Here is a 27,993-nt window from a genome sequence, read left to right as displayed (position 1 = left end):
CTGAGATCTTGCTTTTTTCGGTTCAAGGCTTCATAAGCTCTTTTATGTTGTATGGTGTACTTATCCCAAACCATCATCTTTGAATGTTGCAAGACTTTCGCCTTGTATGTAGATCGGAGTAATTACATTCATTGCATTCCTAGTCTGAATCAGAATCTGATTGTATGGGTGGTTACCTGGCACTGTAGGGTTGCCACCCGTCCTTTAAAATACGGAATCGTGCCGCATTTGAGAATGAAATTGCGCGTCCCGTTTTGAATCAATACTGGACGGGATTTGTCCCGTATTTTTTTTATCATTTTTTTTAAAGCAGCGTCTCATGCAAATCATCCCACACGCATTTTATGAAGATGCCTCCTTTCCTACTTTTGATTGGGTAATACTTGATGTCATCGTTAGTTTGATTGGTCTTTTTAACTGTCCAGTGAGGAGGGCGTGTCTTTTAAGTAGAGTCTGCAAAGTGTTGGCACTGAGATGTGGCGTCAGCGCCAGAGTTGAAGCCCCTAACGTTGCGGTCAGCAAGTCGGCTAACATCCGCCATGTGCCGTCTTTCAGTTGCGAGAAGCAGATCATAGAATGGTTGAAACTGTTGCCCCTAACGTTGCGCCACGGCGTGTGGTTCGTTTATACCTCGTGTCTTCTCATTAAACTTTTATCTCGCGAATATGTTATTGCAATCCGCAGCGGGAGCGTTTCTATAAACTTAATTTAAACTTACGTTTTACACCGTGCTTTGTTTCCCTTATGAACATGCTTGTATGCTTCACTCGCTCCCTTCTCAATTGTTTAATTAATTTTTCGCTCTTTGCTGTTTGCGGCTGTTCCTCCATTTCCCCCTACTTCGTTCTTTTATCTCGCGAATATGTTATTGCGATCCTTAACGGGAGCGTTTCAATAAACTGATTGAAAATAGTTTTGCATTTACCTTTTTAGTAAAAGGCGAGCTTTTAAGCCTGAGAAATCACCCCGTAAATGCACACGTTTAATTGCACATGTGTTAATATGTATGGTTACACAGTATTAAAAGACAGTGAACAACGTCAGTTACCTTTGTTCCTGCGTTTGATAAAAGGCGAGCTTTTAAGCCTGAGAAATCACCCCGTAAATGCACACGTTTAATTGCACATGTGTTAATATGTATGCTTACACAGTATTAAAAGACAGTCAAAAATTAACGTCATTTACCTTCGTTCTCGCGTTTGACTCGTGCTGTAAATCTCTTCCTTGTTTTTAGTTCACGTGATTACGTAGGAGGCGTGATGACGCGATACATGACTCCGCCTCCTCCATTACAGTGTATGGACAAAAAATATGTTCCAGTTATGACCATTACGCGTAGAATTTCGAAATGAAACCTGCCTAACTTTTGTAAGTAAGCTGTAAGGAATGAGCCTGCCAAATTTCAGCCTTCCACCTACACGGGAAGTTCGAGAATTAGTGATGAGTGAGTCAGTCAGTCAGTCAGTCAATCAGTCAGTCAGTCAGTCAGTCAGTGAGTCAGTGAGTCAGTGAGGGCTTTGCCTTTTATTAATATGTATAGATAAAAGGGCTTTTTAACAAAAATAGAATCAATGTAATAAAATACTCAAAAGAGGCAACCATAGCAAACAAGTCTCTAAACACTAATCTGTAATCAGAGACCCAAAAACAAAGGGAAAAGACAAAGAACCAGTAAGTTCAAAGATAAACAATACTTACAATAACCTCCACAAACTCAATGCCCCACTGCTGAGGTCCTCTTCCCTAACTCAAAATATAGCCAGGGGGACGTTTCAAGCAGTACTGATTTCAAGGTGGCCCTGCATCTTGGGGTGCCAACCCCCAGAACACAAGGACAGGAACCAGAGTTAAAGAAATAGTATATAAAAAATGAACCATACATGAAAATAAAATATATAAATACAGTAATCCCTTGCTACTTCGCGGTTCACTTTTCACGGATTCACGACTTCGCGGATTTTATATGTAAGCATATCTAAATTCATAACGCGGATTTTGCGCTGCTTCGCGGGTTTCTGCGGACAATGGGTCTTTTCACTTGCTTCCTCAGTTGGTTTGCCCAGTTGATTTCATACAAGAGATGCTATTGGCAGATGGCTGAGAAGCTACTCAATCAGAGCACGCAGTTAAGTTCCTGTGTGCTGCTGATTGGCTCAGCAATGGAGTGTTGCATTAACCAGGAAGTCTCATCTCACTCATTCATCATTAACGTGCTAATGCTTCAGGGGCCGTGTCCAAGCACCAACAGAAGATGCAAATGATTGCAGAAAAGGTAAAAGTTTTGGATATGTTGAAGGAAGGGAACAGCTACACCGCTGCAGGACATCGATTCTTTTTATTTAAAAAGGAGGAAAAGCATATAAGATCTATGGCCGCAGTGTCCTTTAACCAGGGTGCAAAACGAGTTGCAAGTGGACGTGATAAGGCAGTAGTCTGGATGGAATCTGCTTTAGGAATCTTTGCAACAAGGTCGACGACGTCATGACCGCCTACAAGCTGCTACGTGTACTTCGCTATACAGTAAGTGTAAACTTATCTACCGATTTCATATTGCTTAGCAGTTGTCCCTGTTTTTAATAGAGTAAATGATGGGTTGTAAACAATACAGGGAGAGTTTAAAAACGTCCAAATACACGTTAAATAATTAAATAAATATAGTGTCCCTACTTCGCGGAAATTCAGTTATCGCGGTCGGCCTTGGAACCTATCTCCCGCGATAAGTGAGGGATTACTGTATGACAAATACACATGTGAAATTAGCAAAAATTATAATAAAGCAGCAAATAAATTTGAGTCAATGGAAGAAACCCTTTTTATAACCAAAAGAAAGTAATCTCTAAAGAACCACTAAACCACACAGTATTTATCGAAATTGCAGATACTTAAGGGATGCATCCAAACTTTCTGTGGTAGCTCTGGTGATGTAATACACTGAATTGCTGTGGACTCACATGATAAAGCATCTCAGTTCGAGGATTTTCACCACAGCAAACTGCCAGTGGTAAGACGTGAATCTGCAAAAACATGGGTCAGAAGGAATCTTCTTACAGTTAGAACTAATAGAAGAACTCCTTTAGTCAGCCATTTTTGAGTACTGTGAACAGAACACAGGACACCAGCCGATATTTCTCTCTGTCAACCCCAGTATCATCACTGCACTTTACACTCCCATTCACAGTTAAATTTCCATACTCATCACCAAAAGAGTTGCTGTGGACTCACACCACAAAACGTCTCACCTCAAAGATATACACTGTTGTGAGCTTCCCATGGTCGTTCATGAACCTGCAATTCCTGGCTCTGTAGCAGTCCCTTTACAGTGTGAGCTAATAGGAGAACTCCTTTAGTCAGCTGGGCAGAGACTATTTCTGAACGCTGAAAGTGGAGATCTTTTTGATGACATCATCTGATCTTTCTCTCTCTCTCTCTGAACGCTAAACACTTCTATGCAGCATCACCACTACACATGCCATGCAGTCCCATGTCTTCTGGGAATTTTTCATAGTAAACATGATACTGACATGTAGACAATGGTGGTACCCAAAATAATACAAAATGGCACTCTAATATACCAAGAAAACATTATAACTTTTTTCAGCAGCCTTCTAGGAATAAACTGATATCAAAAATGAATTCCTTGGTCAGAAAAACATTGCAATGGATGTATGAAAATCACAAAAGAACTTTAGAATTCCAACAAACATTTGAAGTAAACTTCAACTCAAACTCTACCATCATCGATTTCTCACCTTGAAAAATCCCCACTCCCACCACTCAACTGTTTTCTAAAAGAAATTAAAAAGTGCTCAAGGATATGGCAGATACAGTGGTACCTCTGGTCACGACCGTAATTTGTTCCAAAACTCTGGACGCGATCCGATTTGGTCGTGACCCGAACGAATTTTCCCCATAAGATTGTATGTAAATACAATTAATCCATTCCAGACCGTACGAACTGCATGTAAATATATTTTTTTAGCACAAAAATAGTTAATTATACCATAGAAGGCACAGTGTAATAGTAAACTAAACGTAAAAACATTGAATAACACTGAGAAAACCTTGAACAACAGAGAAAACTAACATTGTAAGAGTTCGCGCTAGACCCTTACAAACCGCTCGTTGTAAACACTTTTTTTATGAGTTTTAAGCACAGGGAAAAAAAATGAAATGCCACTTCTCTTGTGAAACTTTTCAAACCATCTTCTACTGGCTTTAAATTCCTCACCTACGCCACTTGAGGAAGTGATTTTTTTTTCAGCAAATTGCCATGAACCTTCCTGGCTTTCTCGCATATGATCGACTCGCTTACGCTATCCCCTGCAAGTTGCTTCTCATTCAACCACACTAGCAACAGTTTTTCCATCTCTTCCAGCACTTGAGGCCTCTGCTTGGTTAACATTATAACTCCTTTTGCAACATCAGCTACTTTGTTAAGCCCTGTATATGCAAACAAAAGAAAATGGGAAACTGAGAATGGGAAATCCTTGGCCCGTACAAATGTGCGTAGGGAAACTGGCCGCCAGTGTTTTTGTTCGCCACCAGAGCGTGTGGTCGTGAACAGATGCAAAATTTTGCAAACTATTTGATCGTAACCCGATTTGTACATGTTTGGAAACGTTCGTGACCAGAGGTTCTACTGTATCATGTTAAGATGAATGAAGAAGGACAACAAAAATGGAAATATAGGCCATTTAGTAGATTCTCTTGAAACCTCACCTGTTCCTAGGTATTCTGTCCATGGAAATCCAAAACAAGAGTCAAGAGAAGACATATTCTTAATTTAATGAAGTTTAATGAAGTTTACACCTACCTATTTTTATGTATTAAGTGTCCCACAACAGGCCAGCTCTACTAGGCTTCCACCCATCCGAATGATCCGGAATCAGCATTTTAAGACAATAGTGAATTTCCTAGATACAGTTTACTTATATTTACATGTATTTGCTTAGCAGATGTTTTATCCTCAGTGACCTACTAAAGAGATCAACATAATCAAGTAAAGATCAGTCTGGTGGTCTGTTTAGGAGCAAGTGTTACAGGACAAGGTTACAAAATTGTTCATCACAATTGAAGAAATCAGAACAAAAATATAAGCGAGTTACAATTCTTAGGTTACAAAACATAAAAGTTAACATGAGTTATACACAAGTTCATTAAACAAGAGTCTTTTTAAACACAGAGACAGTCAGCAAAGTGGATGAAGGCGGGCAGCTCGTTCCACCATCTAGAAGGTACGCATGAAAAGAGTCTGGACTGAGATTTGATACCATGTAGAGGTGGCATCACTAGACACCATTCATCAGCAGAGTTCATCACCAGATTTTGAATTACCTAATGTATAGTGGTTCAGTAACATAAGCCAGTATACCTGTGGGCACAGAGTCACAGTAGTCCAGACATGACAAGATAGATAGATAGATAGATAGATAGATAGATAGATAGATAGATAGATAGATAGATAGATAGATAGATAGATAGATAGATAGATAGATAGATAGATAGATAGATAGATAGATAGATAGATAGATAGATAGATAGATAGATAGATAGATAGATAGATACTTTATTAATCCCAAGGGGAAATTCACATAAAAGCTGGACTAGGAGTTGTGCTGCATACTCTGTAATATATGGTCTGATTTTGAGGATGTTATTCAGAGTGAATGAGAGACTGTTGTAATATGGTCAGTGTAGTGCAGATGACCATTGATCACGTTCCCAAGGTTGCAAACAGTTTTGGTGTGCAATAGCGATAGATAATGAGCCAAGATGAACACAACAGGTACATCTACATAACTTCAGCATAGCACTGATAAGAAAAACTATGAGCTATGATGATAGGGCCTAGTGAGGAGGGACACTGAGAAAAGACCAGAGAAGGGCTCAGCACTGATCCTTGGGGCATCTCCACAATTGCCTGGTGTACCTTTCGCATCTCCCTGTGTAAGGACACATGGTAGGATCTGCACAAGAGGTAGGACTCAGAGCACCTGAGGGCAGTCCCAGTGATGTCAATGTCAGAGAGGGTGGCAAGGAGGATCTGGTGGTTGACCATGTTGAAGGCAGAAGAGGGATTTAGTAGGTTGAGCACAGATAACATGTTGGTTGCTCTAGCGTGACATTTTGCACTAAATCTGTAATACAGATTGAGATGTTATTCACTATGGAGAGGTAGTAGTAGTAGGCATATGGTTGTTATGTGTCTAGAACACCCTTATGTTAATTGACTAAATCAAGATCTTCCAACAATAAACCTGTATTTTTGTAGCACCTTTGAACTAACAGGTACAGCCGTGTATCTTCTGCATAGCACTGATAGGAGAAACCACAGGACCGGATGTTGGGGCCTAGTGTGGAGGTTCATAGAGAGAAGACGATAGGGCCTAGCACAAATCCTTAGAGTACCTCCGTGTTTGCAAGGTGTACACATTATTTCTCTTCTCACCAGGACACATGGTTGGATCTGCTCAAGAGTATATGATGCTCAAAGGAGAATTAAGTGAATAAAATGAGTAGTATATGTAGAGAACAGAGCCAGAGTGGGCACCTGGACTGGGATACGGGATGAATGGAGGAGGTGCAAGCACTTAGGAGTGGGTCTCAGTCAGGGTCACTTCCAAATAAGGCGGGTGTGCCACCGAAGGCCCCGTCAAGTTTCCTTTCAGTTCAAAGCGGCAGAAATTCGGCAGAAGTGTTTGCCACAAAGTCGCCGCAGCTGTTCCCCCTGAACACTTCATTTGCATGTGAAAAGTGAGCTTGCAGCAAATTTGTTGGCAGAGTTTGCCAATAGCTGCAGATTTATGGGAGCGCCTGCTATCAGTCATACAGAAATAGCAACAAGCTGCGTGCGCAAGCCCGTAATTAAAGTAAGGAAACATAACTAATGAGGGACAATGTCCTCTGTAGGCTATGATCTTCCTTGCAAATGTGTTTTTGTGTGTTAAATGCCAAATCCTTCTGTTTTCTGTTTATCTTCCGTGAAAAGGGATGCCAGTATTTGCAAAACAAAGCCTTTCAGACCGAGCCTCTGCAATCACACCGGCAACACTAGATGGCGCACTGCATGATTTCACTTCTGCTTGCCCAATTAAATGTTTGTGGTTTCTTTATATTCACTTCCAACGCCATGGTACACAGAATACAACTAAAAAATAGAAAATAAATAAGGTCTGTTATTTGCCAAAACTATAGTGGATGTCGTACCTGCTTCACATTTCTTAGACGTTAGTTATTAGAAGAGACTGCAGGCTCAATGTGTTCAGATATATGTGGCCAAGTGCCAGAGAAGAAGGACTAAGAATGTGACTTATCTTGTTGAACATACTGTATGATGGGACTGAAGTACGTTGGGTGGCACTGGCCAAACGAAGGCCTTAGAATGAGGCTTAACATAGAAATCTTTACCTAACCTTGAGGAGGAAAAAGTGGAGAAACCATCCATCCGTCTATCCAGCATCAAGTCTACTTTATTCAACTGGGGATTGTGGGGTTGGGGGGCCAGTTGGACCAAAGCCTATCTCATGTGGCAAAGTGTGATATAGGTAGAGAAGCAGTACCAAGAGAGTACAAATGTCCAGTAGGGTGCATACAAGGAAAGAATTCAAAATGTTAATAGAATATCTTATTTGAAAGTCTATAATTGCTATTTCAAAGACACTATTCACTTTAATTGTTAAGGGTACTGTCACAATTTAAGTAGATATAGTAACATATTCAGTTTTATTTTTTTGCCTTTTTTAACATCACATGATGATGACATCACCATACTGCCATTTTGGATGATGGGTCCTTATGATGTCCTTCAGGGCCTGGCTATGTGGTGCATGATATCATGGCTATCACCTTATTTACAAGTGAGGCGCCTGTTCTATCATTGTCCAAACTTACAAATGACAAACGTTTACAAATTACAAACGTTTGCTAGTTTAAGAAAACTAATTTTGACGTCAATTTATTTTTGAGGCATTTTTACTTTTGGTTTTGATAAAACTTTAAGTAAGCTCATTTCAGTTGCCAATTTAGACATTAAAGGAATATTCAACCCAAAAATGATATACAGTGCCCTCCATAGTTCTTGGGACAAAGATACGTTTTTCCTTGATATACCCCTTTGCTCCACAGTTAAAAATTACAATTTCAGACGTATTAAAGTGCACAGTATGGACTGTCATTTAAGGAGATTTGCATACATTTTAGTCACAACATGTAGAAATGACAACACTTCTAATACAAGGTGTCCCCTCATTTCAGACCTCCATAACATTTGGGACACTGCAATGGTGGGTCGATTGAAGCCATCATATTTAGGACTTTATCTCGTATCCCTAACATGCAGTGACTGCTTCAAGTCTACAACTAATAGACATCAGCAGGTGCTGAGGAACTTCTCTGGTGAATACCCTGCCAAGCCACTAATGCAGCCATCATCAGCTCGTTTGTTTCGGGGGCTTGCCCCCCTTACACTTTCTTCAGCACATGGAAGACCTGTCCAATTGGATTTCAACTGAATGAGTGGCTTGTCCATTCAAGAATTTTCCATTTTTTAGCTTTGAAAAACACATATACCACCTTAGCAGTATGTTTTGGTCATTATCTTGTTGTAGGATGAAGGGCTGTCCAAAGAGATTTAATGGAACTTGAGCAGGTTTTTATACACCTCAGAATTCATTGTGCCACTACTTGTGGCAGCCATACATGCCCAAGCCATAACAACCCCAGCACCACCATGTTTAACAGATGAGGTGGTCTGCTTTGGATCTTGGGCAGCTCCTTTTCATCTCCACACTTTGCTTTTTCTATCACTCTGATGAGGTTGATCTTTGTCTCGTCTTTCCACAAGACCTTTTTCAAGAATTTTGTAGGCTTTTTGAAATCCTTTTTCACAAACTGTAATCTGTAATTCTGCTTTTGTGACTAGGTAGTGGTTTACATCTTGCAGTGTGGCCTCTGTGTTTCTGTTGACGAAGTCTTCTGCAGACAGTCATCTCTGACACATCCACATCTGACCCCTGAAGACTGTTTCTGATCTTTACTATAGTGAGGATTCTTCTGTCATCAGCAGTGAACGTCTTCATTGGCCTACCAATCCCTTTCCAATTACTGAGCTCACCAGTGTGTTCCAGTGGTGTAGCTTGAGTTCGCACCACTCGGGGTGGGGCGGGGCTTCAATTTACCCCCCTCCAACGTCTCTGAATATGTTAACTTATTCAAATAGAAAATTATGATGTATTGAGAAAAATTAAGATACATTTTGCATAGATTTATTTATATATAGAAAAACAGCAATATTTTTTTCAAATATAATTATTTATGAGCATCAACTAGACAAGAATATAGTACATACACACTGATAAGCTATGTTCTGATTATTAGTTTAATATAATTACGCTGCGAAAACCAGAACCGGTGTGGTGTACAAGTGATAGGTGGGGATGAGCAAGAACTCATTTGGATTGTTAACGAAACGAAATTATACATTGTGAATTAGTTGTTTATCTTCCTAGAAATTATAATCGGTGTAATGTTTCTCTTTATTGTTGTTATTGCCTCATAAATTTCAACTGCCGTGTCTGATGCCGTCACAGAAGGACCATCAGAAAATGATTTTTGAAGCATTTCTGGATGAAAATCAGAGAATTTCACTTTTTTTCATTCATGAGTGATATCTTTCCGAACTCTACTGCTTACAAGTAAAATGTTCTGGGCCTTTTGGCCAATAATGCCGCCCCCAAAAATGTGCTGCCCGGGGCAGACCGCCCCCTTCGTCCGCCCCTAGCTACGCCACTGGTGTGTTCTTTCAACCTAATGATATTCCAGACAGTTGATTTCAGTAATCCTAATGTGTTACTGATTGTCTCCAATGGTTTAACTCTTTCAGGGCTGATGTCAACTTTTGTCGAAAAAGGGGTAGAGGATGGTAATCAGCTGTAAACTGCAACAAAACTCACCCTTACCTTTAAGTATGACTCTTTGCTAGAAGGTAAATTAAGTAGCTTTGTTGATTTAACCGCAATTCCATGCATGAGTACCGAAGAGCAAACAACCTCTAAAATGACATCGACATCTGGAGAAAGACTAAATATGCCATGGACGTTTTACATATTAAGGCTGAATCGGACTCTGACTGGTAAGACTTGGAGTTTGATACAAGTGATCAGGAGATCGACATCGAATACGTACGTGAGGTACCAGCATCAACCGATTGGTCCCCAGTTTTTCGTGGTGTTGAACACGTTTGTGTAGCTGCGTTCTCCTGGGAGGACCACCACTTATGATGACAAGAGGTACAAACCATATGGCGTCACACTGCGACTGCCACCGCCTCCCACCTGTTGTGCTAAGGCAGCCAGCCCACCATGCATTCCTACAGGCCATCGAGGTGCCTCCGCACAGCCACTGCCTCCAGAGATGCCAAACATGGGCCAACAGCAACCACAGCACATAGTAACAGATGTTTTATGTTGATTTATGTGTGAAACCGTTGCTTTGTGTGATTTTCAGAAAATTTAGTTTTTTGGAAAACATATTCAGCCCTCAAAGAGTTAATTCTTGTTTTTCAGCCTCATAATGGCATCTTTGACTTTCATTGGCTCAGCTCCTGTCCTTATGATGAACGATGGCAACTCCAGACTCCGAAGGGTAGGAGCAGGTCGAGGTGTGTTATGAAGCCATGAAACCCACCTGAGGAATCACAAACACGTGTGACGCCAATTGTCCCAAACATTATGGTGCCTGGAAATGGGGGAGACCACATAGAAAAAGTGTCATTTCTATACAGTGTGACACAAAATGTATGCAAATACCCTGAAAATGAAAGTCTGCAATGTGCACTTTATTCATGTCTGGACTGCTGGATTTGTAATTTTCAAATGTGGAGCAGAGAGGTAAATCAAGCAAAAATGTGTTTTTGTCCCAAGAACTATGGAAAGCACTGTCTTTTTTAACATTAATTACAACATGTACTGTAGTTTGTACTGGCGGCTGAAAAAAAGTTTTGATCTCATGTTTTCATGCAGAAATGAAATCTTTATATATAATACGCTACCATGGCTGTTTGTTTGTCTGTCCAGGATTTTAAATCACCTGTAGCTCACAAACCGTTTGACCTATTGACCTGAAATTTGGTACACATATACTACGGGACGTCTACTATCCACTATCGGAGTGATAATTGACCTCCAAGGTTATTCCACTTTTTATTTGTATTTTATTTTATTGTAGAATCAACTCTCGGCAGTGGACAGCAGGGTGGCCGTGCTGTGCATGCAGCCGTGTGTCCTGTCTAATTCCCTACCACCTTCGCCGTCTCTTCCTCTACCTCTTCATATCTTAAATCATTCTTGAGGCAGATTGAAGACTTAAGTGCCAGCTTAAGTGAAAAATTAAAGAAACGTACCAAGTAATTGCAACACAAACACTGACTTATTTAGTTTTAACGCAAAAAGATGCCGACAAAAGAAGAGAAGAAACGAGCCGCTAGGGTGGAGAAAACAAGAGCTGCTCAGGAAGCAGCAAGCGCATCAACCTCTGAGCAAACAAATGCTAAACATGCAGAGAAAGAGGTTGAAAACTAGGAATGCTCAAGGCAAGTGTATTCACTGCACGTTATCGTGCAGTGCGCCGTTACTGGTATTAAATATTCCAACTTAATCAGTGAACATTGCTATACAGTGGCAAACAATGTGAAAAAGTCTGTGGAAAAAAGAAAAAAAATTGTTACGTAACTCGTGTCATATAATTCAGATGTCTGACAACCATCTGCATGGTCAAAACGTGCAAAATGTGTGCATTTTTTGCTAAAATATTTTTAATGTTTACTTCCTGAAAAAACACAATTGAATGTAAACAGGACAGCCATCATTCCTACAATGCTGTGGATTTGAATTGAAGATCTGCCTCTCCCTTTCATTCATTGGTGAAGAAACCTGTCTTTAATTCATTTGGTATTGGATTCATAAAAGTAGTATTAATGTTTGCAAATGCACCATCTGTTGGAATGACAAATGCAATGCATTTTCCTACTACAAATGTTTATGATGCACCATCTGTTTGAATGACAGCAACATAGTAACCAGGCAGACACACAGATACCCAGACACGGGCACTTATTATTTTATTAAGGTTGATAATGGCAAGAAACTTTGTGTTTAACATTTTATTCCATAAATAGGTCAAAAATCCAATAATGATTCACCTTTCTGATTCAGATCAGGCAGGTCATTCACCCAATCACACTCCTCCATGTGACTCCATTATGTTGCAGGTGAGTTCTGAAGCTCCAATGTAAGATAAAGAATCAGAAGGTAGTACTTATAATCTGAGCTTTTTCGATTTTTCGACTGTTGACTCATTTTTGGAAGTTTTGAATGGATTTTTCAGAATGTTCATACATTTTATTTTTAATCTGGCAGATTCATTTTGTTTCCTTTTTTAGTAAGGTCATTGCATATTTTGTCGCTCTTTTCATGGTCAAGGCTGTGTTGTTTATGGTTGCTTGTCAGACGATGCAGAAGTCCTGCAGCATATACAGTAATCCCTTGCTATATCGCGCTTCACCTTTCGCGGCTTCACTCTATCGCGGATTTTATATGTAAGCATATTTAAATATACATCGTGGATTTTTCACTGGTTCGCAGATTTCTGCGGACAATGGGTCTTTTAATTTCTGGTACATGCTTCCTCAGTTGGTTTGCCCAGTTGATTTCATACAAGGGACGCTATTGGCAGATGGCTGAGAAGCTACCCAACTTACTTTTCTCTCTCTCTCTCTTGCGCTGACTTTCTCTGATCCTGACGTAGGGGGATTGAGCAGGGGGGCTGTTCGCACACCTAGACGATACGGACGCTAGTCTAAAAATGCTGAAAGATTATCTTCACTTTGCTCCCTTCTGTGCAGCTGGTTCGTGAAGCGACATGCTGCACGGTGCTTCTCATACTTAAAAGCTCGAAGGGCACGTATTGATTTTTGCTTGTTTGTTTTTCTCTGTCTCTCTCTCTCTGTCTGCTCCTGACGGAGGGGGTGTGAGCTGCCACCTTCAACAGCTTTGTGCCGCAGTGCTTCGCATACTTAAAAGCCAAACAGCCCTATTGATTTGTCTGCTTTTCTCTATCTCTCTGACATTATCTGCTCCTGACGTGCACTCCTTTGAAGAGGAAGATATGTTTGCATTCTTTTAATTGTGAGACGGAACTGTTATCTCTGTCTTGTCATGGAGCACAGTTTAAACTTTTGAAAAAGAGACAAATGTTTGTTTGCAGTGTTTGAATAACGTTCCTGTCTCTCTACAACCTCCTGTGTTTCTGCGCAAATCTGTGACCCAAGCATGACAATATAAAAATAACCATATAAACATATGGTTTCTACTTCGCGGATTTTCACCTTTCGCGGGGGGGTCTGGAACGCAACCCCCGCGATGGAGGAGGGATTACTGTATAGTGTAATGATCTGGCTTTTGTTTTAAATTTTTTATAGTTGTTATTTTGTCTCTAAAAATATTTGGGGGGGGGGGGTTTAAGAGGTCAATATAGAATGTTTTATTACTTTCTCACAAGGTGCCATTTTGTTGTTGTTATGGGTGCCGTCATTTTTGTTCTTTGTTGTCTCTGTTGATAGGCCAGGGAATTCAAGTAAATGCATTTAATAACTGTGAAAACACTCAAAAGGGGGCGACATTTTGATCTCAGTGTGTTAAAGCACGTTCTGTTCGTATTCAGCCACAGGCAGAACGTTCATCCTGTTCAAGTGACTTAAATCTGTGGTGTAATGCAAGAATTTCACTGAATCTTAGTTGACTCTTTCAGAGTCAACAGTAGCCTCTGGTTTGTAGCCTGAATTGAGGTTCACCTTACAGCCCATCTTTTTTTTACAAAAGAAACACCAAAAGTGCAACAAAAATTGGAAACCTTGATCTTCAACTTATGTTTTGGCTCAGTTTAAATGCAAATTCTGGGTTTTGACACTCTCTCTGTCTTCAAATATCGATTATGATTTTTGCCTGAAGTTCTGGGTTCTGTTGCTCAATTCTCATTATAATTGTCTATGACCTTAGCTTAGCTAGTTTATTTTACCACAAACATCTTCTGATTCCATCTCTCCATACTGTAGCTGCCTGGTGCAGTAAGTACTTTATGTCACATCATTCCATCTTTATATGCATAAAATTAATTTATTTGCAAATGAAGACCAGACAGTGGGCTGGTCTTTCTGCCATGAACTCTTTTATTTCTGTATCTATTCTTTTATAACTTACAGCACAAATTATTATACTGGAGAAAACAGTCTGAATGGATTTATTAATGTCTATCTGGACACAATGATCTCTTATTGCATTGCTCCAAAATCCAAAGGTGTACTGTACTACGTCAGAGTTTATCACAGCAGCAGTGGGAAGCAACCTTGAATGGAACAGTAGTCCACGGTATGACAGCAGGGCAGTTTGGAGTCACCAATGTTTGGAGGAAATTAGAGTATTTGGGAGAAGCCTTGTTGAGTTCTAAAGGAACAGACACACAGCATATGGAAGGTACAACTTTGGCATTACATTCAGTTATTTTAGATAATGCTTTTATATAAAGTAATTCAAAAACCATTATCAACCTTTTGTTTTACATTCATGCAGAGTGGGCCAAACTACGGTTGACAGGTGCAGAACTCTCAATGGCTCATTTAACAGTCATTATTCAAATAGTACCTTTAAAAGCCGAGACAACTACAAGCACTAGCAAAGTTTAAAGGGTGGTCCTTTGGGATGTACTATGTTACTAAAATAAGTTTTAAATAAGGGGTATTCTTCCTCATTTTTTAATGCCTCAACTAATATAAATATGTTAATAATTAACTAATTCTCCACATGGAGATGCAGTGTTAGTGCTGCTACCTCATAGTAAAAAGTCAGTGGGTTGCCAAACCCCCCCCCAAGTGCTTGCATGTGGGTCTGTATGGCTTTGCTGTGGTTTCTAAAGATATTTAGGTTAGGTGGATTGGTGATGCTAAGTCGTCCCCTAATGTGTGTGTGTGTGTTCAACTTGCAATGGGCTGGTGCCCAAGAGCTGTTCCTACATGTGCCCGTTGCTTGATAGATAGATAGATAGATAGATAGATAGATAGATAGATAGATAGATAGATAGATAGATAGATAGATAGATAGATAGATAGATAGATAGATAGATAGATAGATAGATAGATAGATAGATAGATAGATAGATAGATAGATAGATAGATAGATAGATAGATTGGAGGCACATATAAAAATCAAAATAAAGATTTATTTTTCTTCACCTGTGGGGCACATCTTCCCCGTGAACCCCACAGGCAATACACAGTCCCAAACAAGCACTGACCACAACCAAAACATGCCCTTCTGGTGGTAGTGGAGGCTGGCCCCTTTTATAGCCCACCTGGAAGTGTTCCAGGTGCTTGACCACCTGGTCCCAATTGCACTTCCAAGTGGGGCTGAAGATTTGTGCAGCCAGGTTGTGGAATCCAGGCTGCACCCCCTAGCGGCCACCCCAGCTCCCAACCAGGCTGTGGAGGACTCCATCTCCCATGGAGCCCTGCGGGATGTTGGGGAATCACTGTCGGCCAGGGAGGCTGCCACCAAGCATCTCAGGGGAGGTATTGAGCTGCCCATTGTTGCTCCCCCGGAACATATGCAGCTGGGGCATACCGGCTGCCCGTCACAATAGATAGATAGATAGATAGATAGATAGATAGATAGATAGATAGATAGATAGATAGATAGATAGATAGATAGATAGATAGATAGATAGATAGATAGATAGATAGATAGATAGATAGATAGATAGATATGAAAGGCACTATATAATAGATAGATAGATAGATAGATAGATAGATAGATAGATAGATAGATAGATAGATAGATAGATAGATAGATAGATAGATAGATAGATATGAAAGGCACTATATAATAGATAGATAGATAGATAGATAGATAGATAGATAGATAGATAGATAGATAGATAGATAGATAGATAGATAGATAGATAGATAGATATGAAAGGCACTATATAATAGATAGATAGATAGATAGATAGATAGATAGATAGATAGATAGATAGATAGATAGATAGATAGATAGATAGATAGATAGATAGATATGAAAGGCACTATATAATAGATAGATAGATAGATAGATAGATAGATAGATAGATAGATAGATAGATAGATAGATAGATAGATAGATAGATAGATAGATATGAAAGGCACTATATAATAGATAGATAGATAGATAGATAGATAGATAGATAGATAGATAGATAGATAGATAGATAGATAGATAGATAGATAGATAGATAGATAGATAGATAGATAGATAGATATGAAAGGCACTATATAATAGATAGATAGATAGATAGATAGATAGATAGATAGATAGATAGATAGATAGATAGATAGATAGATAGATAGATAGATAGATATGAAAGGCACTATATAATAGATAGATAGATAGATAGATAGATAGATAGATAGATAGATAGATAGATAGATAGATAGATATGAAAGGCACTATATAATAGATAGATAGATAGATAGATAGATAGATAGATAGATAGATAGATAGATAGATAGATAGATAGATAGATAGATAGATAGATAGATAGATAGATAGATAGATAGATAGATATGAAAGGCACTATATAATAGATAGATAGATAGATAGATAGATAGATAGATAGATAGATAGATAGATAGATAGATAGATAGATAGATAGATAGATAGATAGATAGATATGAAAGGCACTATATAATAGATAGATAGATAGATAGATAGATAGATAGATAGATAGATAGATAGATAGATAGATAGATAGATAGATAGATAGATAGATAGATAGATAGAGAGGCAACTCCATTTAATATGACAACTACAATAAACAAGTTTGCAATGGCACTACATAAAAATAACAAAAAATCAAAAATAACCATTGCTTAATCTTCCAAAGTGTCTTCTTAGGCAGTCTTTTCACAACTCACTCCTAGAGCGGGCCAGTCTTGGTAGGCTCAGGTCCAAGAAAATGACCTCTCCTTCCGGGGCTGAGTGGTATTTGTAAGGCTGCAACTGCAATGGGCGTGGCCATCTCTGTACATGTCATATGCTCTCATTGGGTGTGTTCTTGGACCTGTGAGAGGAAGACAGAGGACAGCTAGTGACAGCGCCCCCTCATGTCCTGGAGTGATATAACCTGCTCGGTTTGAGCCCTGAGGGTGATCCTCAAGCATCCATGTGTGACACCATACTGCCCAAAGCAACTCTCTCTTGCATGTTGCCTTTCAGTAGAACAGCTAGAGGAAACAATGTGTACAATTTTAAATTAGAGATTAGTTTATTGTTTCGTTTTTAGCCTGAGAGAGGTCACTTCAGCTTGTGCATTTTGGCTACAGTATTTTCCTACAGTATCCGATAGTTGCTACTGTCAGGAAAAAAAAAAAAAAGCGATTGAAACGGTGGTGTGTGGTGTGGCAGCCTGCCAGTACAAATGGCGACGTGTCAGTCTACAGCAATCTCCAATATATATCACACACACAGTTATGAACTAAATAAAAACAAAAATGTAATATCTCTCTCTTTGATTAAGCAACAGGAAAAAAATCCAGCTTTCAAATCAGCTAACTAAGTTGCAACCAAATGCTATCGTATGCATACATTTTCTAACTTGTTAAAATAAGAAAGTGCTTATTTCATCACAATTTAAACACACAATCTTGAAGAGCAGTGTTTTCTGTCATTTAAATATCATTGACAGTATTTTTAAACTTTCACAATTTTGCTCGTGAGGATTACTTATAATTGTTGTTTTTTTTTTTTTTGGCTCAGTGTCTCCTGACCCCCCGGTATGGGAAAAACCCCACAAATGATATGGCAAGTAACTCTTGATGTCTAGTTATGCAAGACGTCAAGCTTTTTGAAGATCCCTCTATTTTTGGCCCTCTAGACCAGTGGTTCTCAAACTGTGGGGCGGGCCCACCTAGGGGGGCGCGAAGTAACAAAAAGGGGGGCACGAAGATGTGAAAAAAAGAAAAAAGAATTGAAAATATGAAAAATACATCTATTGAAACCAAAACAAATTAACTTAAACTACATTCTGATACTAGAAAAATAAATATAGACTTAGATAAATGTCGATAAAAGTTAAGTAGGTATAATAAAATATGCATCTATGATATATCATTAATTAAAAAAGAACAAATTGGCATTAGTGGGTTTCTTTCAAAAAAACGTTATGGTATAGAGTAAGTAAAATACATGTCTTCAACTGAAATGATCAGAAGGACTTGCAGTTGGGCACACTACATCAACCGACCCTGAAGGTTAAACCCCTAATGGGATAATAGGGGTCAAAGTTACTTCTTTTCCCAAAAAAAATGGGATTCAGAAATTTAGGTATGTGGCGTGTCATTCCATGCTATTTTGAGGTTGCTGATCATGAATATGATGATATTTTTGATACTTGATTCTTTTCTGGTGGTCCCAACCCTCTAAAAATCCATTCCCAGGAGGTTACAATTGAGAAATGTCAACCTTGAACATGTGGCATATCATTTCAGACATCCTTCAAATCTTCTACAACTCTGTAATGGTCAGTGTGATTTTCTACTCTGTGGTGTGCTGGGCTGCTCACTTCACTTCAAGAGAAGCCTACTGAATCAACAAGCAAACAATAAGGGCAGGCTCAGTTATGAGACATTACTTTGGACCTCCTGGACACAATGAAGGTAGTAGAGGGAGAGAGGATAAAGACAAAACCATTAAAAGGGCAGGCTCAGATATAGGACACACTCTGGACCCACCTGGAGGTCGTAGTGAAGGAGAGAATTAAAGCAAAACTGAGTGCCATTATGAACAATGCTGCACATCCTCTCTCTGACACACCAACACTGAGAACTTTTAACAAACGAATCATTCAGCAGAAGTGTGTCAAGAAATGCTAAGGGGGCTCCATTATACCAGTGCCAATGCGCCTCACTGGGACTGGGACTGCCCAGTCAGAGGTTCTTCTTTCTTTTTCATTTTCTTCACTTTTTCTTATTCTGGTGTGTGTTAAGACCAAAGTGTGTGTGAATATCTATATGTCTCATGCCTATATCTATTAAATTGGCTGTGCTAACCATCTAAGCCAGTGTGAAATCTAAGTAATCAACACTGACATCAGCGTTAACATTTCCTGTGCAACACCTGTTGGAATGTATTTTGGTAATGTATGCAGCAGTAGAATTTTTGGTAACGTTGTAATTGACATTCAATCAATAGGTGCATCGCAAACATTTCTAGTAATAAAATGCATTACTAAAAATATTTGTGATGCTCTGTCTGTTGGAATGACAAATACAATGCATATGTCTCTGTTATTTGCAATTTGGCATGGAATTAAAAAAAAAACAAAATTAATGCTTGAGATGCACCATCTGTTGGAATGACAAATGCATAGCATTTTATTACTACAAATGTTTGTGATCCGCTACCTATTAGAATAACAAATGTTTTGCATTTTATTACTGCAAATGATTGTGAAGTGCCATCTGCTGGAATGACAAAGACATGGCAACTTGACGGATGCACAAATACGCAGACACGTTTACTCTTTCATTAAGGTCAATGAGCTTCTGTAAAAAGCCAAATTTACTCCTGAAAACAAATAATGTTTTCGTTATCTGACTATTTTAAGGTCAATAATTCTGAAAATCTTTTTTGTGATTTCATTCTTTACCAGTGATCTTAGCCCTCTAAGAGCCACTCCCAGAAGGTTAAAAATGGCAGATTTCAAAGCAAAAACATGTGGGGTAATGTTTTATACTATTTCAAGGTCAATGACTGTGAATGTGATATTATTTTTGAGTTATGATCGTTTACTAGGGATCTTGCCTACAGTGGACCTCTATTAGAGGGTGAAAATGACAAAGTTCTATTACAATTGAGAAGCAAATTGAAGCACGCATTTTAATATTTCAAATATCTGACCCAACTCTTCTCATTTATTACACACTTCTACCTCATGAAGTAAACTGTTAAATCGCCGAGGTAGGGCAACTTATGCTAACTCAGACTTACTTCAAAATTTTAATTGTGTTAATGTAAGTGAGACTTACTTCATACCGAAAAGTTATATTACAAAGAATTTGCCATATTTGACATGGGATGTGATGTAAATATGGAGCAGTACAGATGAGACTATAAACATGAATTTATTCTTTAAGGTTTGTCTAAACCCTTCCAACTCTAAATGCCAATATATGCCCATGACTATAACATTCTTTAAAAATAAACTACTCGAAAAACAAACACTCACCCTTTTATATAGCCCCTTCCCTGAGTGAACTTCAGTCTAAAGCTATTTTTGAAGGCCTTGGCACATGTTTTATTATTTCTACAGTACACTGGCATTTAAAAATGAAACATTATGAGGACACACTTTGAGGCAGCGGTACCTCCTGCTGTGCCAGCTCTCTGAATAATCTGAAGGTTTGCCCAACACCCACATGAAACGTGATAAAAATTGGAGACCTTGCTCCATCTCCATCTTTGCAAATGAGCACACCAACAGTCGCGCCAGGCCCTCACATTAATGCTAAGCCTCAAATAAGGAGTCATTCCAAGGAGTGATATCAGGAAGAGAAACTGCAAAGTCTTGGTTTCACCTGGAAACTGAAGCCCTACAGGCAGTAGCACTGGCATAACACAAAACACTTTGTCTCCACCATGACGGTAAATATGGAGACGAGGTCTTTCTCCAAACGCACAAAAAAACAAGGTCAGCTGGCAGGCACAGAGGCGCGCCTCAGGTGAATCTCTGCATTGTGCTTATGTGTTTGGGGGGGATGAAGGAAGGATGGTGAAAGGCCGGGTGGTGGGGGGTTGGGTATGACAGCTGTGCTTCACATCGTGCTGCGAATGCCGAGTCCCATTTCGCTTCACTCTGGTCTTTTCGCTGCCATCCTTTTCAGTTGCTATAGCATTTTCAAGCACCCCTCAGCTCTTGTCATAAATTATCCTCGAGAGAAACAGCTCAAAAGGGTATCTGAAGCAACTGGATCCAATCATGAATTTCCAAGGCATCCTGCCGGAGGCGGCACTTATCTTATTTATAACCCAACGCTCTGTGACCCGAGGATGGGATGTGGCTGGACTGAACAGCACAAACGAGCTTTGCCCACCGTCTGCTTTGCACGCTCTGCTTGTGCATGTGTGTGTGTGTGTGTGTTTGTGTGTGTACATGTGGCAGAGGGCTGGGGTGGCAGGATGTGGCCCCCATGATCTAATAAATATTGGCACAGCCCAATGAAATGATGCACAAGAGTCGTTAGGCCAGGAGAGTATCTCCATCAACCAGTGAAGTGTTAACATATGTGATCAGACAGGCAATCAAGTGCGGCCTGATTTGTTGACTAATTAAGACTAAAGACAACAAGTACTTTACCACCTACAAGTGACAAGTTTAAAGCAAGCAAGTGGAGACTTGAGTCTCCCTTTATTTCATGAGGCCGTCCTGCCAAATTCAATTCCGACTGAGTATAATTTGAAGGTACTTGACTCCCACAATGTGCTGCCCACGTGCTGCCAGCCATTCCGGGGGGTGTACCTGTGCTAAACAGTGGCAGTGTTGCCTCCTAGTGGCTAAAGTGTATGGCGGTCACCCAGGGTGAATCATCTCATACGCAGAGGCTTTGACTGGCATATCTGATGAAAAAAAAAGCAATACTGCAGCTGTAAAAATGCTTTGGTTTGGCGTTGTTTCGCCACCTAACCTAACAGTGCCACCAATTATAGACGTGTAGAAGCCATTTTACTACAGCTGGTAAAATGCTTTGGGTGGTTAACTCTTGAAAGGGGCTACATAAATATAGGATTGTTGTTGGAAGACCTCGACTTAGTCAATTAACCTAAGAGCCCTCTGGACATACAACCATATGAGTACTACTACTACCGTTCCATAATGAATAGCATCCAAGTCTATTTTACACATCTAGTATGGTGAGATGGCTCTACTTAAAGTTGTGGGCACGTTAGAACATTAGAACAATATAGATGAGAACTGATCATTCAGTGCCACAAAACTCACCAGTCCTATCCACTTCATTCTTCTAAAAAAACATCAAGTCGATTTTTGAAGGTTCCTAAAGTCCTCCTGTTGACCACACTACTTGGTAGCTTATTCCAAGTGTCTATGATTCTCTGTGCAAAGAAAAACTTCCTAATGTTGGTGTGAAATATTCCCTTAACAAGTTTCCAACTGTGTCTCCATGTTCTCGATGAACTCATTTTAAAGTCATCGTCTAGATCAACTGGACTAATTCCCTTCATAATTTTAAACACTTCAGTCAAGACCCCTCTTAATCTTCTTTTGCTTAAACTCTTAAGGCTCAGCTCTTTTAATCTTTCCTCATAACTCATCCCCTGCGCCCTGCAGTCAGCCTTTGTCGCTCTTCTCTGGACCTTCTCTTGTGCTGCTATGCCCTTTTTGTAGCCTGGAGACATAAAACTGCACACAGGACTCCAGATGAGGCCTCACCAGTGAGTTATAAAGCTTCAGCAGAACCTCCTGGGGCTTGTACTCTACACATCAAGGCGCTATATGACCTGATATTCTGTTAGCTTTCTTAATGACTTCTGAACACTGTTGGGAATTTGATAGCGTAGAGTCCACTATGACTCCTAAATCCTTCTCGTAAGGTGTACTCTCAACGTTCAAACATCCCATTGTGTATTCAAACTAATATTTTTACATCCTGTGTGTAATACTTGACATTTACTGACATTAAATTTCATCTGCCACAAATCCGACCAAGACTGTCTGCTGTCCAAGTCCTTCTGTAATGATTTAACGTATTCCAAATTATCTGCCAATCCACCTATCTTGAATCATCTATAAACTTAACCAGCTTGTTATTTATATTCCTATCTAAATCATTTATATATATTAAAAATAGTAGCAGCCCCAGCACTGACCCCTGTGGAACACCATTCTTAACATCAACCAATTCTAATAAGGTTCCTTGCACCATCAACCTCTCCATGTTACTTTACGTCATGCTAGAACTACCAACATTTCGTCTGTGCTCATCCTACTAGTCCTTCTTCTGTCTTCAGCGTGATCAACCACCAGATCCTACTTGCCAACCTCCCTAACCTCGGCATCACTGGGACTACAATCAGGTGCTTTGAGTCCTACTTCTTAGGCAGATCTTACCGTGTGTGTCCTGCCATGGCGAGATGTCAATGGTGTACCAGGCAAGTGTGACGGTACCTCAAGGATCAGTGCTGGGCCCTTCTCCACGTGTCTCTCTATGTACCTCTTCACTAGGCCCTACCACCGTATTGCATGGTTTTTCTTATCAGTACTATGGTGATGATATGCAGATGTACCCCTACCCGTACATGTTGTTCCCTACAACTACAACTCCCCAGGACTACATGGTATCAGCTAGAATCTGCGCATGTCCCACTGGTTCATGAAAGGGCAGCATTCTTATCATGAACTAAGGAGTACTTCAGCATAAGGTCTCAAAGAAACCTCAACAAGCATAATCATCCTCTAACTTTTGGTTTGTGAACATAAAGGGCAGACAAAGATTCTTTATGAATAAAAAAATATTTATTGCACAAGAATTTTCTTCTCAACAAAAGCTACAAAGAGTGCAAAAAACACAGCAGGAGTTGCTGGCAATAGGCAATCCCAAAGTAAAGTCCTAAAACACCATACAGTGGAGTGCTTAGGAAACAGAGCAAATAGTCAAAAAATCCAAGGAATCAACAAGAAAGAATAAATATAGATGAATTCACCAAAACCACCAAGCGCATTCAAATGAACCGCAAAGGACTGCTCCTTTATGCAGTCATTATAGGGATGATGGCAGCCCCTTGACATTGATAGGCAGATGGAACCTAACACCCACAAGACAATAGAACAGAGCAGAAGATACATAGGCAGAGGTTGGGAGCTGATAACGTGTTGCTGCACCCACCACACGACGAACCACCTGAATTGGGACCCGAGTGCAGCAGGTAACACCTCAGCACCACACTGGAACAGGCACATAAAAACTAAATAGTATACAGAAAATACATACAAATAAAACAAATAATTACTCCAAGAAACAACAATAAAATATATAAACCCCAGTAAAACCATGACAATCTCCAGCTCAACCTTGCAAAGGTGGACCTTCTTTTTATCCCATCTTGTCTGTCTATTTAACACCCTACCTGTGTTCCCCTCAGCTCATTATTGCTAACACCCATTGGGGTGGTGATCGATCACCATCTGTCCTTCAGGGACCATGTTGCTATGGTCTCTCTGTCTTGAAGATTTACTCTGTGCAATATCTGCAAGATCAAACCATATCTGACAAAGTATGTAGTACAACTCCTGGTCCAGTCATTGGTCTTGTGATGACTACTTCAGCTCTATGCTGAAGAAATTACCAACACGTGTCACCAAGCCACTGCAAAGGATTCAAAATGCAACAGCACAACTGGTGTTCAACCAGCCAAGGCCGGCACATGTCACTCTTTTCTTCAGATCAACAACAACATTAATTTCTATAGCACGTATTCATACAAATGATGTAGCTCAAAGTGCTTTACAAGATGAAGAAAGAAAAAAGAAAAAAAATATATAAAAGTAAGATTAGGCAATACTAATTAACAAAGAATAAAGCAAGGTCCTATGGCCAGGAGAACAGAACAAACAAACAAACAAACAAAAAAAACTCCAGAGGGCTGGAGAAAAAAAAAACAAAATCTGCAGGGGCTCCAAGGCCACGAGATCACCCAGCCCTGACTGGGCATTCTACCTAACATCAATGATCTCAATCAGTCCTCATGGTTTTCAGGCTTCACGTGGAAGAAATTAGATGATGATGATGGTCATGTGGACCTCAGGCCTTTAATCCATCAATGTAGGAACAGCATGGTGCTTTGATCGTGTGGTGGTGGCACATATCGCCACCACAGAAAACCAGAAAAAGAAAAGAAGAGAAAGTAAGGGTTAGTATGGATTGTGGATCCACGATAAAAACAATACTTAAATGCATATACATAATATCAGGGTTACACTAAAATGAAGCTATGAGGAAGCCATGTTAAAATAATGAGTTTTTAGCAGTTTTTTAAAGTTCTCCACCATATCAGGCTGGCGAATTTCTATCAGTAAGCTATTCCAGATTTGAGGTGCATAACAGCAGAAGGCCGCCTCACCACATCTTTTAAGTTTAGCTCTTGGAATTATAAGCAGACACTCATTTGAAGATCTAAGGTTACGATTTGGTGTGTAAGGTGAGAGACATTCTGAAATATAGGATGGAGCGCAGATTATTTAAGGCTTTGTAAACCATAAGCAGTATTTTAAAGTCAATTCTAAATGGCACAGGTAACCAATGTAGTGACATCAGAACTGGAGAGATGAGCTCAAATTTTGTTTTCCTAGTTAAGATTCTGGCAGCTGCATTCTGCATGGGTTGCAATCGATTGATGTCTTTCTTGGGTGGTCCTGAGAGGAGTGCGTTACAGTAATCTAGTCGTCTAAAAACAAAAGCGTGAACTCATTTTTCAGCATCTTGCACTACATTGGCTTCCTGTAGCAGAACCTATTAAGTTCAAATCCTCAATGCTGGCTCATAGAGTAGTCAGTGGGTTGGCACCTATGTATATGGAAACACTTGTGAGATCTATTTCTGCTCCTCCACCACTTAGATCTGCTGATGAATGGCATCTGGTAATGCCACCTCTGCATTCTGGCATTAAATCTCAGTCCAGACTCCTTTTATGTGTAGCTCCTGGCCAGTGGAAAGAGCTGCCCACCTCCGTTCTGACTCTCTCAATGATTTTAAGAAGCAATTGGAGACTCTCTTGGTTGGTGAATTTGGAAACCTTGTATTTTGTCCTGAACTTATGGTGGTCAATTTTGTACCCTTCTTCTGTCACAATTGTTCGCAAACAATCCAACAGATTGATGTTTCCTCGATTATGTTGATCTCTTTTGTAAGTCGCTTTAGATAAAACTGTCTGCTAATAGATGGAAATGGAAATGTACTCTACAGCACCTCTACTGGCAAGACAATGAATTGACTTAGGCTCTAATAGTAAGTCGGGGTGATGATGGATGATTCCATCCATCCACCCATTTTCCAACCCACTGAATCCGAACACAGGGGTCTGCTGAAGCCAATCCCAGTCAACACAGGGCACAAGGCAGGAACCAATCCCGGGCAGGGTGCCAACCCACCGCAGGGCACACACAAACACACCCACATACCAAGCACACACCTGCAGGTCTTTGGACTGTGGGAGGAAACCGGACCACCCAGAGGAAACCCACACAGACATGGGGAAAACATGCAAACTAAACGCAGGGAGGACCCGGGAAGCGAACCCGGGTCTCCTAACTGCAAGGCAGCAGTGCTACCACTGCACCACCGTGCCACCCTGATTGATGATTGTTTTATCTTATTCCATAGTAAACACCATTTTAGAATCTTTTACATGTTTGCTTCCATATGTTCTGCAGAGTGGGCTCTGGCAGGTAAGTTGCCACTTTTAAGGTGGTGGTAGGGTGACCCTGTCATGTAGTTCTTTTATACTCCTTTCCATAATCTCTAAGCCACAGTGCCTATGAACAAGCTAGTAACATTTTATAGAGTACTTTTCTGTAGAGAATGCCAGTTTATTTTAGGAGCACATCGTTGTGTTTTTCTTCATACTGTAACTATGGCAGGTGAAGTAGTCTTCTGGTGGTGACCATGTTCTTTAGAGTCTATCTCCATATCCAAAGAGGAGCCTCACTCTGCCCCTAAAGTTGATTATCGTCTCTCTTTCTCATTCTCATAGTCCATTCTGATTGAGCAGCATGGGCCACTCTGATTTCTTCACAATGCCTATAAAACGTTTTCACCTCCTTGAAGCTTTTCTCCCTTTAATATTATTCAACATTGAGTCACAGTGGATTTAATTTGGCTTTGTTTTGACACTGATCATCAGGAAAGGACTCTATAATGTCAAAATGAAAACAGATCTCAGATGATAAAAGAAAACACTAAATAACTGATCACATAAATATTCAAGTCAATACTTTGGCAGTCATGACGGCCTTGTGTGCTCAAGCCTCTCTCTTTCTCTATCAGCTTTGCACATACTCCATACTCTCCAGTCTTCTTCATTTAACTACTCAAGCTCTGTCAGGTGTCATGGAGGTCATGAGTGAACAGCCTTTGTCAAGCCCAGCCACAAATTCTCAATTGGACTGACATCTGGGCTCTGACACGGCTACTCCACGATATTCACATTGCTGTTTTTGAGCTTTGGATTTCTGTTTGGGGTCACTGCCTTGCTGGAAAACAAATCTCCTGACACGCAGATTTCCTGAAGACTACATCAGGTCTTCCTCCAGGATTACTTTTACGAGCTTTTCAGGGCTTGCTGCCTATGCTTGAAGGTGAGAATGGTGATAGATCCTAATTCCTGTTGATTTTACAGTCTCCCATATGGCTTCTGTCAAGATGTCCTGAATGTTTTTTTTGTTTTTTCACTTTGCTTCTCTTTTCCATAAAGTTGTGACCTGTTGACGCACCAGAGACAGTCTTTCCAGTCTCATCAGCTGTAGCTTGTAGCTCCTTTAGAGTTTTCATAAGTTTCAATGTGGTATTCCTAACTCATCCTCTTCTTGATGATCACTCAATTTTTGTGAAGGGTCTGCTCTAGAAGATTTCCAGCTCTGCCATACTCTTTCCATTTCTTCATGGTTGCTTTAACTGGATACTCAGTCACATGAACATTTTCTTGCCTCCATCCCCTGACTTGTGCTTTTTGATCCCCTTTTCATGGAGTGGCTTACTGTATACTGTTATCTTCATTGTGTAGGTTATCCCACCATCATGTAACTCAACATTTGCACATTCTCTCCATGTTTGTGTGGGGTTTCCTCCTATAGACTTGCAAGTTAGGTTAATTGGTCACTACAGATTACCTCCAGTGTGGGATC

The sequence above is a fragment of the Erpetoichthys calabaricus genome, chromosome 16, assembly GCF_900747795.2.
Source record: "Erpetoichthys calabaricus chromosome 16, fErpCal1.3, whole genome shotgun sequence".
NCBI lineage: Eukaryota > Metazoa > Chordata > Cladistia > Polypteriformes > Polypteridae > Erpetoichthys > Erpetoichthys calabaricus.
Note: the sequence above shows the minus strand (reverse complement) of the source record.